The 17,636-nt window shown below is 36.3% G+C and overlaps 1 long non-coding RNA gene across 1 annotated transcript in view; it reads left to right on the forward strand.

The window, feature by feature from the left end:
• Positions 1–16,543, forward strand: part of LOC127483442 (uncharacterized) — a 102,875-nt gene extending 86,332 nt beyond the window's left edge. Inside the window, exon 3 of the long non-coding RNA XR_016213120.1 lies at positions 16,276–16,543. This is a non-coding gene — a long non-coding RNA (uncharacterized LOC127483442). The remainder of the gene's footprint in view (positions 1–16,275) is intronic.
• Positions 16,544–17,636: the final 1,093 nt, after the last annotated feature.

Genomic DNA, 17,636 nt, shown 5'->3' on the forward strand with positions numbered 1-17,636 from the left:
TGCAGCATAGACAAAAACATTTGTAAAAGTTTACAGAAAAGAATTAAGATGTTATTTTGGTGTAAACTTTTTTGAAATTCTCACATAACTTTTTCAGAATCCACAATTTCCATGTGATTATGAAGTTCCGTTGTATTTATTTGGTGTGTCACCATTCTTATTCTATGTTTTAGACATTTCATCACTAAACGAACTATAGCTATCAGGTGATAGTAAGAGTCTTCAAAGAATTCATAGAAAATGTACACTGTCAAAACTTCATGTTTGTCTTTAACGATTTATTTGAAGAAATCATTGTACAGCAGGTTGAGTCATGAGTTGAGGCACGCACATCCCACGTTGGGGTACCTGGGTTTGAATCCCAGTTACTCATACTTCTGATCCAGTTTCCTGCTGACATACCTGAGAGGCAGCAGGTAATGTCCCAAGTACTTAGTCTGTGCCACTGACTGGGGGACCCAGGGGCTTTCTAGGCTCCTGGCTTTGTCTCGCCCATTCCCAGCAGTTGGGTTTGGTAGATGAATGAACCCATGGATAAATGAACCCATGGATAGAATATTTCTATTTCTTTCAAATATTTATTTGAATGACAGAGAGAGAAACAGAGAGAGGTAGAGAAAGTGACAGACAGATCTTCCATCTATTTGTTCACTCCCCAAAGGCACCAACAGCCAGGGCTCAGGTAGGCCAAAGCCAGGAACTCCATTCAGGTCTCCCATGTGGGTGGCAGGAACTCAGGTACTTGAGCCATCATCAGATGCTTCCCAGGCACATTAGCAAGTAACTGTATCAGAAATACATAGCAGCAGAGACTCAAAGCAGGTACCCTGACATGGGATGCATGTGTCCCAAGAGGCAGCTAAACTCATTGCACCACAATGGCAGCACTCAAAATGTTTTTTATACCAAAATAAAGTGACCTTTTAACTCCTTTTTTTCTATGAACAATTTGAGGTATCCTTGTGTATATAAGTATTTGTATATATTATAAAACAACTGGCTTGTATTTTTTATTTTTTATTTAGTAAATATAAATTTTCAAAGTACAGTTAATGGATTACAATGGCTTACCCCCCATAATTTCCCTCCAACTCACACCCCTCCCATCTCCCGCTCCCTCTCCCATTCCATTCACATCAAGATTCATTTTCAATTCTCTTTATATACAGAAGATCAGTTCAGTATATATTAAGTAAAGATTTCATCAGTTTGCACCCACACAGAAACACAAAGTGTAAGATACTGTTTCAGTACTAGTTATAGCATTACTTCACATTGGACAACACATTAAGGACAGATCCCACATGAGAAGTAAGTACACAGTGACTCCTGTTGTTGACTTAACAATTTGACACTCTTGTTTATGGCATCAGTAATCTCCCTAGGCTCTAGTCATGAGTTGCCAAGGCTATGGAAGCCTTTTGAGTTTGCCGACTTCGATCTTATTCCGACAGGGTCATAGTCAAAGTGGAAGTTCTCTCCTCCCTTCAGAGAAAGGTACCTCCTTCTTTGATGGCCCTGTTCTCTCCACTGGGATCTCACTCACAGAGATCTTTCATTTAGGTCTTCCTTTTTTTTATTTTTTTTTCAGGGTGTCTTGGCTTTCCATGCCTAAAATACTCTCATGGGCTCTTCAGCCATATCCGAATGCCTTAAGGGCTGATTCTGAGGCCAGAGTGCTCTTTAGGACATCTTCCATTCTATGAGTCTGCTGTGTATCCCGCTTCCCATGATGTCTTGTCTTATAAATTGAAGGGATGTGAGGACCAATACAGTATTAAAGTCCATGGAAAATAGGGCATTGCTCTTATATGCTAAACTTTGATCTTGACAATACACATTGCTGAAAGACTTTAGGTTGCCTGGTGTGAATTTTAGTTATGTTAAACATATCCTATAAAAATAAATTAGAAACAGAAGCAGGAAATAAGAGTTTTTAGGTAAGAAAGTTTTGTGCACATCAACTATTAGTGCACTAAGTAGTAACATTTCTATCTGAAATGATTTTTTTGGAGCTAGTCTAACACAGAGACAGTATTTATTACTTTGATCTATGATGCATTTGTTATTAGTCCTTAGAGGTTAATGTTATAACACAATTTTCAGTGGATTGATGATATTTACTTTTGTCATTGTATTGAATTGGATGAGAGAAAATAAAAAACCAGGCCGGAGAAAAATATTTGACTTTCAATTGAGCTTGGAAATTGATAGCTAATTAGATAGAAGAAATAAGAAGACTATTTCAGGAAATGAGGGTTACAAGGGAGAAATTCTGTTTACTAGTTCCGTGGTAATTAGTGGATAGCAAGGATTGAGAGAGGAAATTACAGATTACATAGATTGCCATAGGAAAAATTATAAGGAGACTGTCGTAAGTTTAAAACTTTTTTTAAAAAAGTTTAGAACAAACCCTTTACTGAAGAGATAGTCAATGGAATTGCCAGAGGAAGAGGGGATGGCAGTTGTGTGTCTACATGAGGCTGTCACTAGGCCTTTGCAATTGCACCATGTGGTATATTATGTAACTTGAATATATGAACCCCGAGAGGCTATTATAGAAGTGAACTGAGTAGTTAAATTGAGAGGTGGTAAAGGCATGGATAAGGAGCTAAGTAGAGATGCAACTGTGACACAGTGGTACACGTGGACAGATTTGCAGAAGCGGTTTTAATGTGTTTTTAATGTGTTTGTAAAGGCTGTGGAAAACTTGGCCTGCTGCCCAAACCATCAAGGCTTCAAACAAGTAGGTTGGAGGGAAGACTTGAGACAGAGTTACAGGAACAGCATGGAGCAGGCCATCAATAGCTAAAGGGGTAATAAAGTTTATTAATTAGGGAAATTAATTGGCTAACTGTGACTTTTGCCTTATGTCGTCAAAATAGAATAAAACAAATGAACTGTAAAGTGAGTACAATTTAGTAACTGAGCTTAAAAATGGAATCTTGTAAGAGACCCATAGAAATGAGATGGAAAAGGGCAAAGGCCAAGAAGTAGGAAATATAGAACACTGTGAGTATCTGTATGGTTTATGAAGTATCACTTAATGGTTCTTGTTTCTTAGGGACTATAATTCAAAATCATCCATTGAAAGAGGTTAGCCAATTCCTTAGAAGCTGAAATAAATTAAATGTCATTTTACTGTAAAATAGAGGTTCTTGATTAGAACTTTCCGATACTATCTCTGCTATGAATTATTTTATAAAATTTATAAGCCTTATTTTTCAAAAGAAGAAATCCAAATGTTGAACAGACACATGAAAAAATGCTCAGGATTACTAGCCATCAGGGAAATGCAAATAAAAGCCACAATGAAATTTCACCTCACCTCAGTTAGAATGGCTCTCAAACAGATCTCAACAACCAACAGCGGGGAAAAATGTGTCTCCATCCACTGTTGGTGGGAATGTAAACTAGTACAGCTATTATGGAAGACAGTATGGTGATTCCTCAGAAGTCTTAAAAATAATTCTACCATATGTCCCTGCCATCCCACTCCTGGGAATTTATCCAAACCAAATGAAATCAGCATGAGTTATCTGTACCAATTCTACCATTCAAAATGATAGAATTTCATCATTTTTACAGCTGAATAATATTCCATTGTGTATATATACATCACATTTTCTTTATCGATTCATCAAAGGATGGACACCTTGGTTGATTCCAAATTTTGGCTATTGTGAACACTGCTGCTATAAACACGATGGTGCAAGTAACTCTTTGATTCAGAGTCTTGAAGTCTTCTGCGTATATACCCAGTGGTAGGATGGTGGATCATATTGCAAGTCTATTTCTGGTTTTTAAAGAAATCTCCACAGGTTTTTCTCAGGGACTGCACTAATTTACATCCTCACCAACAGTGTATAAGAGTTCCCCTTTGTCCCCATCCTTGCCAACATTTGTTATTCTCTGTGTTTTGGATTTTAGCCATTCTGACAGGGGTGAGTGGTATCTCATTTGTGGTTTTGATATGCATTTCCCTGATGGCTAGTGAGTATGGAGATTATTTTTCATATATTTGTTGGATATTTGTATTTCTTTTTCTTGGAACTATCTATTGAATTCCCTTGCCTATTTCTCTACTGGATTGGTTGGATTTTTTTGTTATTCTTGTTGTTTAAGTTGTTCATATATTTTTGAGATATTAGTCCTTTGTCAGGTTGTTTGGAAATATATTTTCCTGGGGCTAACACTGTGTGATAGCAAGTTAAGCATACACCTGTGGCACCGACATCCCATCTAGGTGCTGGTGCCAGTCCCCGCTGCTCCAGTACTGATCCAGTTCCATGCTAGTGGCCTAGGAAAGCACTAGAAAATGGCCCAAGTGCTTGGGCCCCTGCACCCATGTGGGAGACCCGGAAGAAGCTCCTGGCTCCTGATCAGCCAGACTCTGGCCACTAGGGTGTGAACTAGCAGATGGATAGACCTCTTTCTCAATCTTTCCCTCTCTCTGTAATTCTGCCTCCCAAATAAATAAATGTTTAAAATTATTTATAATAAATAAATATATTTCATATACAAATGTATAGTTTTATAAAATATAATTTATACATTTAAATATATATTTAATGAGTAAATGTATCTTCCATTCTGTTGGATGCCCCTTCAATCTATTGATATTACCTTTGTTGTGCAAAAGCTTCTGAGTTTGATATAGTCCAATTTATTTAGTTTTACTTTTGTTGCCTGTGCATTATGGTTCTTATCCAACAGGTCATCCCATACATCAATGTCTTGAAGGTTTTCCCCTGTGTTTTCTTAGAGCGACTTCATAGTCTTGAGTCTTATATTTAGGCTTCTATCTATCTAAAGTTGATTTTTATTTATATTGTGAGAGGTGTGGATCTAATTTCATTCTTCCACATATGTACATACAGTTTTGCCAGTGCCATGTTTTGAAGAGATTATCCTTATTCCACTATGTGGTCTGAGCACTTTCCTGAAAAAATCAGTTGGCTTGGCTGCATGTACATGGATTAATTTCTGGGCTCTCTATTATGTTCCATTGAACTATGTGTCAGTTTTTATATAAGTACCATGGTGTTTTCATCACTATAGCTTTGTAGTATACTTGGAAGTCAGGTACTGTGATGCGTCCTCATTGATTTTTCTTGGTCAGGATTGCTTTAGCTATTCTGGGTCTTTTGTGATTCCATATGAATTTTAGGATTGCTTTTTCTAATTCTACAAAGAATGTCTTTGGGCCGGCGCCGCAGCTCACTAGGCTAATCCTCCGCCTTGCGGCGCCGGCACACCAGGTTCTAGTCCCGATCGGGGTGCTGGATTCTGTCCCGGTTGCCCCTCTTCCAGGCCAGCTCTCTGCTGTGGCCCAGGAGTGCAGTGGAGTATGGCCCAAGTCCTTGGGCCCTGCACCCCATGGGAGACCAGGATAAGTACCTGGCTCCAGGCATCAGATCAGCATGGTGCGACGGCCGCAGTGCGCCAGCCGCGGCGGCCATTGGAGGGTGAATCAACTGCAAAGGAAGACCTTTCTCTCTGTCTCTCTCTCTCACTGTCCACTCTGCCTGTCAAAAAACAAAATAAAAAAAGAATATCTTTGGTATTTTGATAAAGGTTGCATTGAATCTGTAGACTTCTATAGGTAGTATATACATTTTTATATTGATTCTTCTCATGCATAAGCAAGGAATATCTTTCCATTTTTTGTGTGTCCTTAATGGTTTCTTTCATCAATGTTTGATAATTTTCATTGTAAAGATATTTTTCACTTCTTTGGTTAAATTGATTCCTAAATATTCAACTCTTTTGTGGCTACTATGAATGAGATTTTCTTCTTGACTTCTCTTTCTGTGAGTTTATCATTAGCATATAAAATACTATATTTTTGTATGTGTATTATATAACCTGCAGCATACTATTTTTATTCATTCTATTGATGTGATGTTTATTGGTTTGTGAATGTTGAATCACCCTTGAATTTCTTGGATAAATCCCACCTGATCATAAAGTATCATATTTTTAATGTGCTTTTAGATTCAGTTTGCTAGTATATTGGTTAGAATCCTTGCGTCTACATTCATTAAGGATATAGGTCTGTGGTTTTCTTTTTGTGTCATGTCTTTATTTGGTTTTGGTATCAAAGTAATGCTGGCTTCATAAAAAGAGTTTGGCAAAGTTCCATCCTGTTTAGTATTTTGGAATAATCTGAAGAGTATTGGAGTTACTTCATTTTTGAATGTTTTGTGGAATTCAGTAGTAAAGCCCTGAGGTCCTGGAATTTTCCTTGATGGAAGACTTTTGATTGCTGCTTCATCACAGTGCTTGTTATGATTCCATTCAGGTTGTTAATATCTTCTTGATTTAATCTTTGTAGGTCATATGAATCCAGGAATTGATCCATTTCTTTGAGATTTTCCAGTTTATTAGCATTGGATTTTAGTTTATTAGCATTAGATTTTCCAGTTTATTAGTTCTTCATAGTGTTCCTTAGGATCTTGTATTTCAGTGGTGTCAGTTGTAATGTTTTATGCATCTCTAACTTTTTTCTTTGTTAATCTGGATAGAGGTTTACCTACTTATCCTCTCCAGGAAACAACTTTTTGTTTTCTTGATTTTTAGATTTTTTAGTTTCAGTTTCATTTATTTCTGCTCTGATCCTTATTTCTCACCTCCTGCTGATTTTTTTTCTTGTTTTTATAGGTCTTGGAGGTGTATCATTAGATTTTTGAGACATTTCTTTTTTCTTTTTAATGTAAGTACTTAATGTTATAAACTTTCCATTTTTTGAAGATTTATTTATTTTTTTTATTTGAAAGCAGAGTTACGGAGAGAGAGACAGAGGGAGCAGGAGAGAAATAAAGATCTTTCATCTGATGATTCACTCCCCAAGTGGCTACAAAAGCCAGGGCTGGAGTAGGCTAAAGCCAGGAGCCAGGAGCTTCATCTGAGACCCCTACATGGGTTATAGGGGCATAAGAAATTGGGCCTTCCTCCACTGTTTTCCCAGGAGCATTAACAGGAAGCTGGATCAGAAGTGGAGCAGCCAGAACTCAAACTGATACCAATATGGAATGCTAGCATCGCAGGTAGCAGCTTTACTTGATATACCACAATGCTGGGCCCTGAACTTCCCACGTAGTACTGCTTTTGCTGTATCTCACCAATTTTGATATGTTGTGTTTTCATTTTTATTTATTTCAAGAAAGTTTTTAAATTCCTTTTTAATTTCTTCAATGACCCATTGATTATTCAGTAGCATGTTGTTTAATTTTGAAGTATTTAAGTGTTCTACTGTTCTGCTTGTTGTTGATTTAGTTTTATTCCTTTATGGTCTAAGAACATACATGGTATGATTTCAGTCTACTTAAATGTGCTGAGACTTGATTCTGGTGCTGTGGCATACCAGGTTAAACTTCTACCTATCTTTCCAGCATCCCATGTAGGCATGGGTTCAAGTTCTCTCTGCATCACTTTTGCCTGGGAGAGCAGTGAAAGATATCCCATCTGCTTGAGTCCCTGCTCCTACCTGGGAGACCTGGAAGAAGCTCCTGGCTTCAGATTGGCCAAGCTCTGGCCATTGTAGCCATTTGGGAAGTAGACAAGCAAATGGAAGATTGGCCATTTGGGGAGTGAACTAGTGGAGCGCTCTGTCTCTCCCTTTCTCTGTCTGTAACTCTGCCTCTCAAATGAATAAATAAGTCTTTAAAAATAAATTACTGAGAATTGATCTGTGGCCTACTATGTGGTCTTTCCTAGAAAATGTTCCATATTCTGATAAGAAAAATGTGTATGCTGTAGCTGTATTCTGTAGCTTTTGGGTGAAATATCCTGTAAATATCTGTTAGGTTCATTTGCTTGAGTAAGTATTAAGTATGTTTCAACTCCAATGTATCTTTATTGATTTGATGTCTGGATGATCTGTCCATTGATGAGAATAGAGTGTTGAAGTCACTTGCTATTATTATATTGGAGTATACCTCTCCCTTTAAGTCTAATAGTGCTTTCTGTATGTATCTGAGTGGCCTTTTTTAGTGCATATATATTTATGACATGTCTTCTTCCTGAATTGGAGCTTCATCAACATATAATGTCCTTCTTTAACTCGTTTTGCAGTTTTTGATTTAAGGTCTATTTTATATGATATCAGGATAGCTATTTTTGTTCACTTTTGGTTTCCATTTGGCATATCTTTTTCCAATCCTTCACTTCTAGTCAGTGTGAGTCTTTGTGAAGTGATTTTCCTGTAGGCAACATATAGTGGGGTCCTAGTTGTTATATCCATTCTATCAATCTAAGTCTTTGGGTTGTTGAGTGTAATCCATTTACATTCAGGATTAGTATTGATAGGTAGCTAAGACCTGCTACCTGCTCTGTTAGTGAATTTGGTGGTGACATGCATTTCCTGTTTACTGTAATGCAGGGCACCTTTTAGATTTTCTTGTAAGGCTGGTCTGGTTGTGATGAATTCTCTATTTTTACTTATATGGAAATACTTTATTTTTCCTTCATCTTTAAAATATAGCTTCACTGGATATAATATTCTTGGTTGATTTTTTTTTTTTCTTTTAAGACCTTGACTATATCATTCCACACTGTTCTGGCCTGTAGGGTTTCTACTGAGAAGTCTGATGCTAATCTAATTGATTTTCCTTTATATGTAACACCACAGTTTTCTCTTACTGTCTTTAGCATTATTTTTAGCTTTTGACAATTTAATGACAATATGCCTTGGAGAAGACTTTTGGTGGTTGAGTCTGCTGGAGTTCTTTGGGCTTCTTGTTTTTCCAAGACTTGGGAAATTTTTAACTATTCACTTAGCAACTATTCATTTAGCAAGTTCTCAATGACTTTTCCCTTTCTTCCCCTTGGGAATACCTATAATAGGAACATTTGGATGTTCAATGGTATCCCATAATTCACAGGCTTTCTTCGTTGTTTTAAATTCTTTTTATTTTTATCAAGATTGAGCTATTTCAAAAATGTTTGTCCTCAAGGTCAGAAATTCTTTCTTCCACTTGATCTATTCTGTTAAGCCTCTCAATTATATTTTTTATTTCATTGAAAGATGATTTTACTTCTAGTAGTACTTATTGATTTTCATTTCCTTACTAACATTTTTATTAATTTTAATCATTTATTAATTTATTTAACATATCAGTATTCTCCTGCATCTCACTGATACTTTTCCTTACAGTCATTATTTCGAATGCAATATCTATAATTTCATTTATTTCCTTCAGTTCAGATCTAATTCTGGAGGAGTATTGTGTTCTTTAGGAAGCATAATGATCCCTTGCTTCTTCATGTCTCTTGTGTCCCTACATTGGTAACTGCCTGTCTGGTGTATTCATCCCTCCTGCTTTATGGAGTAGGTTTTGTTATAAAAGAGTTTGTTTATCTGGAATGCAGGCTATCACTTGGCTTGTTACTTTGGCTCTGGTTCTGGTGAGCCCAGTAGTATAGTCTCTGAGTGATCCCTTTTGTCTTAATCAATTTCAGCTGTGTCTGTAATGGAGCGTTCTAGTCTGTTGCAATTTGTAAGGATAGAAATGTGGCTTTCAGATGAATAAATGTTTCCTTGGGTGTTTACCTTTAGCCAACAGAAAGTTTGCTGTTAGTCTTCCTAATGAATGTGATAGCCAGGACCTTGTTCTTGGTGCTGAAGGAGAAACGGATGGCTACCTCCTTGTCCTACTGGCAAGCCTGAGTGATGCCGGGACTTGTGGTACCAGTTGCTGTGATTCTAGGACTGTGTGATACGGATGCACCCTTCCTCATTTCCTGCTAGGAGAGTCCAGCTAATGCTGTAGCTTATAATACTGACATCCCTAGCCACAGGACAAGAGGATGTTTATTGTAATTGTTCCATTTCTACAGGGACACTAAAAGGTATATAGGATATTTTACTCTGGAGTATATGAATCCAGAGAGGTGGGGTGCAGGTGGGTTCTTCCCTATGTCCCCTGGATAGATTCCCATGGCATTGGGAAATTTAGAATGAATTGTTAGTCTTGATGTTGGAGGTATAGTGGGGTTATTACTCAGCTCTCCCAGGGTGGGAGCAGATTTTTTATGGGCTGCTTCTGGTGTTAGCCCCAAGCAGCTTAGGCAAATTTCTGTGGCTCATGTAGAGTGCATGAGCATAGTTTGGAGCTGGTGCCCACACACTCACATTTTTGCAGGATGCAGGCAATCTGTCCTTTGCCCTACACATTGCCCTGACTCCGGCAATGATGCTGGTATGAACAGAACAGAGGTGTACTGTGAGACTTTTCCCTGTGGAGTATGGAGCCTTGCACTGGTGAGGGGAGGGGAAGAAAGCATGTGGCTTTCCTGCTCTGAGCCTAGCAGTTGACCAGACTCCTATCAGCTATCCAGGCCGAAGTAGATCTCACTCAAATTTTAAAACTCTCATGGTTTTAGTGCTTTTGATATATATTTTACTGTTGATCACATTCTGAGTTTTCCTCAGAGTTCTCAGACTTTGTTTTTATATTAGGTTTCTTTAGCAGAATTGCCATATTACCTCTACTTTTGATCATAGGTATATTTTTATGAATTAAAATTTCAGTTTCATACTATATATAAAAATAATATATATTCCCTATCCCTTATTTTACACATTCACAAACAATGCCTTCCTCAAACTATTAGAATATCCATTCAATTTCTGTTGTTAATAACAACCAGTAAGATATCAATCACATCAGATAAATAGCTTTTGCATCAAAATTAAAAGTTAATACTTATAATTTCATGCTAATTTACATTTTATAACACTTTCTCATATAATGTTTACTATGAATTTATAAAATACATCAGATGTGATTCTTACACGTTGAGAATAGGTAGGTGACTTGTTTATTTTTAGCTAGTTGCTTATAGAGATTTTGAACATTTTAAACTGTTATCTCAGTACTTTCAAATTCAGTAAAAAAATACAGCTTATAATCTCATGACATGCTGGACATTATGTCAGTAAATGAACTATAAAATAGCTTTATTTTGAACTTAGTGAACTTACAGTGTATAGGGAAAAGGTTACTGTTTTGTTTTACTCTGGAAAGAGCTTTGCTAGAATTAAGTATAATGGTAAGAAAGCTGAGACATAGCAGAGACAACTAATGCAGTCAAATGAAGGATAAAGGATTTCCTTAAGAGACTCCATCAGTCTAAGAAAGTATAAAAACAACAAACCATTTACAGTCAGAAACACACACAGTATTCTAGAAGCAAGAGAAATGTTAAGAGAGCATGTATATAGAGACTATTTTATTTATTGCAATATGAATGAGAGCAGGATAAGAGAAGATGAGTGTGACATATGTAGACATGAGAATAGATCGTGTGTGGAGAGCCTTGAGGCACTGATTTTCAGTTAGTGTTTTTTTTTCTGCTTTTCTTTTTCTTTTTCAGTTTATTTGACAGGTAGAGTTACAGACAGTGAGAGAGAGACAGACAGAAAGAAAGGCCTTCCTTCCATTGGTTCACTCCCCAAATGGCTGCTGTGGCTGGTGCTGCACTGATCCATAGCCAGGAGCCAGGTGCTTCTTCCTGGTATCCCACGCAGGTGCAGAGGCCCAAGAACTTGGGCCATCTTCTACTGCCCTCACAGGCCACAGCAGAAATCTGGACTGGAAGAGGAGCAACTGGGACTGGAACCCAGTGCCTATACGGGATGCCAGTGCCACAGGCAGAGGATTAACCAAGTGAGCCACGGCGCTGGCCCTCAGTGTTTTTATCTTTGCCATTCTCCTTCCATTGCACAATGTCCTCCTATGACTTGCGTGCTAATTTGACAATCCCTGTGGTATATAAAGGAGATTTTTGCATACTGGGTGATTGGGAAATGCCATCACTGACAAACTCAAGTTTTAATTCATAGTCATTGTATTCTGCTCCTTTTCATATTTAATGTGCAGCCCATCTGTGTTCAACAAGAGTATAGATAGTATTTTATTAGGTGCCAATAATCATTGCTAATAACGGCCGATATTTACATTTCTTCTCTCTATTTTGGTCTCTTCCTTCATGCATAGAACGCTAATTGAGTGAAAATTATATATGAAAAAAAACTTTTGGAAAAATAGAATTTTTCCTATTGGTGAAAATTCACAAAGTGTGTCTGTCAATAATTAAGTAGAAGAAAACTCAGATAACACTGAAGTTCTCTGCTCTAACACAGACATAAAATACATTGTAATTTTTTATTAAAATATTAAAATTATTATTTTGACTAGAATTTGGTAAGAGATTTATTTGGAAGTCAGTTTCAGAGAGAAAGGCGGGAGAGAGAGCAGAGAGAGAACACAGAGAGAGAGAGCAGAGAGAGAGAGAGAGATTAATTGATTTTGCATCCTCTCATTCACTCCCCAGATGGCAACAGAAGCCAAGAGCCAAGAGCTTCCTCTGGTTCTCCCACATGGGTAGAAGGAACCCAGATCCTTGGGCCATCTTCTGTCCTTTTCTCAGAGCATTAGCAGGGAGCTGGTTGGAAGTAGAGTAGCCAGAATACAAACCAGCACCCATGTGGGATGCTGACATTGTAGGCAGCTGCTTAACCTGCTGTGCCATAATGCCAGTCACAATTTGGGTAGAATTTTAGACTATATGTATGTGATAGGGAAATATCATATTTTATTTCTCCAAATCTAGAGATGTTTTTCATAAGCTTATTCATAAGAAAAATATTCTAGTCATTCCCTTGACGATTCTTGCCTCAATTTTCCAAGAAACAATGGTGAGTTGCAAATAATTATTGTTGTTATGGTTGTGTTGTTTTATTTGGAAATCAACATTTTTCCTTCTTTGACATTGCTTTATGATTGGAAGCTTGGGGCTGGACCAGTCTATTTGTTCATAAAATATATACTAGGTTATTGTGAACTATACTTTCCCTACTATGCTGGGTAACAGTAGAAACATATTCCTTTAATCTAATTATTATTTGGCACCTATTATCCAAACTACCTCAATCTTCCTACCACTTGCAACATCTAGTAATTACCATTCTCTGTTTAGTTTTTCTTTTTATAAAGTTCCGCATATGAAGGAAAAGAAGTATTATTTGTCTTCATGTGTCTTGCTTATTTCACAGTTCAATCTATTTTGCTAGAAATGACTTAATGCCATTATTATAGTTGAATTCCATTCCATTGCATGTATATGATACATATAATGTGCATAAAATATATATAGCAATTTGTTTATCCATTCATCTGGTTGTGGATCCCGTGGTTGATTCTATATCTTGGTTATTATGAGCACGCTACAGTAAACATGATGGAAGTGGAATCTCTTTGATACAATTATTTCAGGTCTTTGGGATATATACTCAATAGTGAGATTGCTAATTTTTAAAAGAAACATCCATACTTATTTCCACATCTGCTATATTAACTTATTTAAAAATATTTAAGACAAATATTATGCATTTCATATACACAGATTTAGGAACATAGTGGTTCTTACCACTCTAGCCTCCCTCCTGCCCATTGTCCCACCCTTCATCCTCCTCTCTCTCATATTCCCACCCTTGATTTTTTACAAAGATCTCTTTTCAGCTGACTTCATGATTAAATTAACTCTATGCAAGGTAAAGACTTCAATAATAGTATGAGGGGCAGAAAGCACTTTCTATATAAATTTCCACCAACAGTATATTAGTATTTCCCTTTCTCTGCCTTTTTACTAGCATATTTTTTATTTTCTGTCTTTTTGATAATACTGATCTTAACAGGGTGAGATGATACCTCATTGTGGTTGTGATTTGTATTTCACTCAGGCCTAGTGTTATTGAGCAATTTTTCATATTTAACATTTGCATTTCTTTTTTGATAGGTATATTCAGGTCTTCTGCTGACTTTGTAATTGGATTAGTTGTTTGTTAATGTTGTTGAGTTCCTGATATATTCTGGATAGTAATCCTTTGTCAGATAAGAAGCTTGCAAACATTTTCTCCCACTCTCTTGGTTCTCTTGACCGTATGTACTAGTTCCTGTGCTGTGCAGAAGCTTCTGGTTTTGCTGTAATCACTATTATCTAGTTTTGCTGTTGTTGACACATTCTTACATTGATATCTGAGATATTGTTGGCACACCAATATCTTGAATTTCTCTTATGTTATCTTTTAGTAATTTCATAGTTTCAGGTCTTAAGTTTAGGTCTTGGAAACATCTTGAGTCGGTTTTGTTATATAGTGAGTAGTTTTACTCTTCCACATATACATTGATTGAAAAGACTATCCTTGTTTCATACTTCGGCACATGGAGATCCAATTTTCCCAACACGTTTTGTTGCAGATACTGTCCTTGTTCCAGAGATTGGTTTTAGCTACTGTGTCAAAGATTACTTGGTTTTAGATTTGTGGATTGATTTCTGGGTCTTCTATTCTGTTTTGTTGGTCTATGTGTCTATTTATATGTCTATTTATATGCCAGTACCAGACAGCTTTGACTACAACTGTCCTGTAGTAAATGAAATCTGCTATTGTCATGCCTGTGGCTTTCTTTTTGTTGTTGAAGATTGCTTTAGCTATTTCCATATGGAGTATGAAAAGCTTTTACATTTCCATATGAAATTTAGCATCATTTTTTCTAGATCTGAGAAGAATATTGTTAGTATTTTGATTGAGTCCACACTGAATCTGTAAATTGCTTTCAGTAGTATGGACATTTTGATGATATTATTCTTCCCATCCCTGAACATGGAAGGTTTTTCTTTTTTGTGTGTCTTCTGTTTCTTTCTTTAATGTTTTGTAATTTTCATTGTAGAAATCTTTCAACTCCTTGGATAAGTTTATTCCAAAGTATTCACATTATTTGTAGCTATTGTGACTGGGAAAGATCTTTCAAATTCTTTGTCAGCCATGATATGGTCTGTGTATGCAAAAGCTATGAATTTTGTATGTTGGTTTTATATCATGCAACTTTACCAAACTCTGTTATGAATTCTAATAGTCTCTTACAAATGAACTAAAAATGAACCATGCATCTATACATATGACCTGGTACCATTAGATTTCTACAGGAGAACATGGGGGAGACTGCAAACATTGGCATAGGCAAAGACTTTTTGAAAAAGACACAAAAACAGACAAATGGGATCACATCAATCTAAGAAGCTTCTGCACTACAAAGGAAATGTTCAACAAAGTGTCACTAATAGAATGGGGTTACATATTTATAAACTATGCAACTGATAGAGTGTTAATATCCACAATCTATAAAGAGCTCAAGAGAATAAACAATAACCAAACAATCCAGTTAATAAATGTGCAAAGGACTTGAGCAGGCATTTTTCAATCAATGAAATTCAAGTGTCCAACAGACAAATGAAAAGACCATTAGCCATCAGGGAAGTGGAAATAAAAACCACAATGAGGTTTCACCTCACCCAAATTAGAATGGCTTTCATATAGAAATCAACAAACAATAAATGCTAGCAAGGGTGGTGGGAGTTTGGGAGATAACCTAATCCATTGTTGGTGGGACTGTAAACTAGTACAGCTGTTGTGGAAGGCAGTATGGATATACTTCAGAAATTTGAAAATAGATGTACTGTATGTCCCAGCCATCCTACTCTTGGGAATTTAACAAGTAAAACTAAATCAGCACATGAAAGAATTATCTAAATTCTCATGTTTACTACAGATCAATTCACAAAATCTAAGATATAGAATTAACACAAATGTCCATCAACCAATGAATGGATACAGAAAATATGGTATATATACACTAAGGAATACTACTCAGTCATAAAAAAGAATGAAATCCTGTATTTTGCAACAAAATGGCTACAACTGGAAAGCATTATACTTAGTGAAATATGCCAATCCCAGAAAGACAAATCCTATATTTTCCTTGATGTGTGGTAACTGATCAAATACCAAAAATTTGTATAGGAATGAAATTGACATTTTAAGATTCAATGATTTTTTACAGCCCTTGTCTGTACTGTTGAGGAGCAGTGTTTTTTTTCCTTACAACTTCTTGAATTCTAAGCTTACAATCATAAAATATACTGAAATTATGTCATTATAAAAATGACAGGATAAGAAAGGATGGAGGAGAATAGGTGGGGACATGTGTTTGAGGGAAGTTAGGATGAAAAGTATCATTTTGCTTCTAAATCTGTACATAGGAAATACATGAAATTTGTTCACCTTGTATAAATAAAAATTATTTAAAATAGACTATCCTTTCTATAATGTGTGTTCTTGACACCTTTGCCAAAAGTCAGCTGTATGTATTTGATTGTTATGTTCTCTATTCTGCTTCATTGATGTATGCGTTAATTTTTTTTATTTGACAGATAGAGTTGGAGACAGAGAAAGGTCGTCTTTCTGTAGGTTCACCCCCCAAAATGGCCACTATGGCCGAAACTATGTCGATCTGAAGCCAGGAGCCAGGTGGTTCCTCCTGATCTCCCATGTGGGTACAGGGGCCCAAGTACTTGGGCCATCCTCCACTACCTTCACGGGCCACAGCAGAGAGCTGGACTGGAAGAGGAGCAGCCTGGACTAGAACCCGACACCCATATGGGATGCTGGTGCCACAGGTGGAGGATTAACCAAGTAAGCAATGGTGCGGGCCCCTTATGTGTTAATTTTTTATGGCAGTACCATGCTATTTTAATTACTACACTTTATAGTATGCTTTGAAATTGAGTATTATGATGCCTCTAGGTTGACTGTTATTTTCCCCAGAATTGATCAGGACATTCTGGATTCTTTGTGGTTCCATATGAATTTTAACATTTTGTTTTCTCATTCTATAAATAATATAATTAGTATCTTACATTGAATCTGCAGTTGTTTATGGAACATGGACATTTTAATGATATTAGTTTTTCAATTCATAGATAATATATTTGTATGTTTGATCCTTAATTATTTCTTTCATCTGTGTTTTAAAATTTCTATTGAAGGGATGTTTTATTTCTTTGATGACACATATTCCTACATAATGAATTTTTTTAGCTATTGTTAATGCAAATTATTCTTTGATTTCTGCTCCAATGAAATCATTGTTGTTATATAAAAATGTTATTACTTTTTGCCTGTTGATTTTGTATCCTGAGACTTTACTGAATTGCTTTCTCAGTTCTAACAGTGTTTGGGGGTGTGTTTAGATTTTTCCATGTAAAAATCATGCCTTCTGAAAACATGGATACTTTGATATACCTTTCCAATTTTGATGTCCTATTTCATTCTCTTCCCTAATTGCTAATGCTAATATTCCAATACTATATTGAATAGGAGTGGCAAAAGTTAATGTTATTGTTTCAGTTTTAAGGGGAAGTTACTTTTAATTTTTTCATTCTGATTGACATCAGCTGTTTTTTTTTTTTTTTGATTGTAGAGCCTTTATGAGCTATGTTCTTTCTATACATAATCCGTTAACAGTTTTCATCATGAAGGGATATTGAGTCTTATCAAATGTAGTATCACCCTTTATTGAGCTATTCTTTTGGTTTTTGTTCCCCATTCTATCAGTGTATCTCATGATGTTTGTTGATTTGGAAATGTTGAGCCACCCTTGCTCCCTGGTATAAATCCTGTTTGTTCATGATGTATGATCTTTTTGATATAGTTTCATTCAGTTGCTAATATTTTGTTGACAATGTTTGCATCTATGTTTATCAAGGATATTGATATCTAGCTTTATTTTTGT

The sequence above is a fragment of the Oryctolagus cuniculus genome, chromosome 1, assembly GCF_051225735.1.
Source record: "Oryctolagus cuniculus isolate XC-2025 breed Fujian yellow rabbit chromosome 1, ASM5122573v1, whole genome shotgun sequence".
Taxonomy (NCBI): domain Eukaryota; kingdom Metazoa; phylum Chordata; class Mammalia; order Lagomorpha; family Leporidae; genus Oryctolagus; species Oryctolagus cuniculus.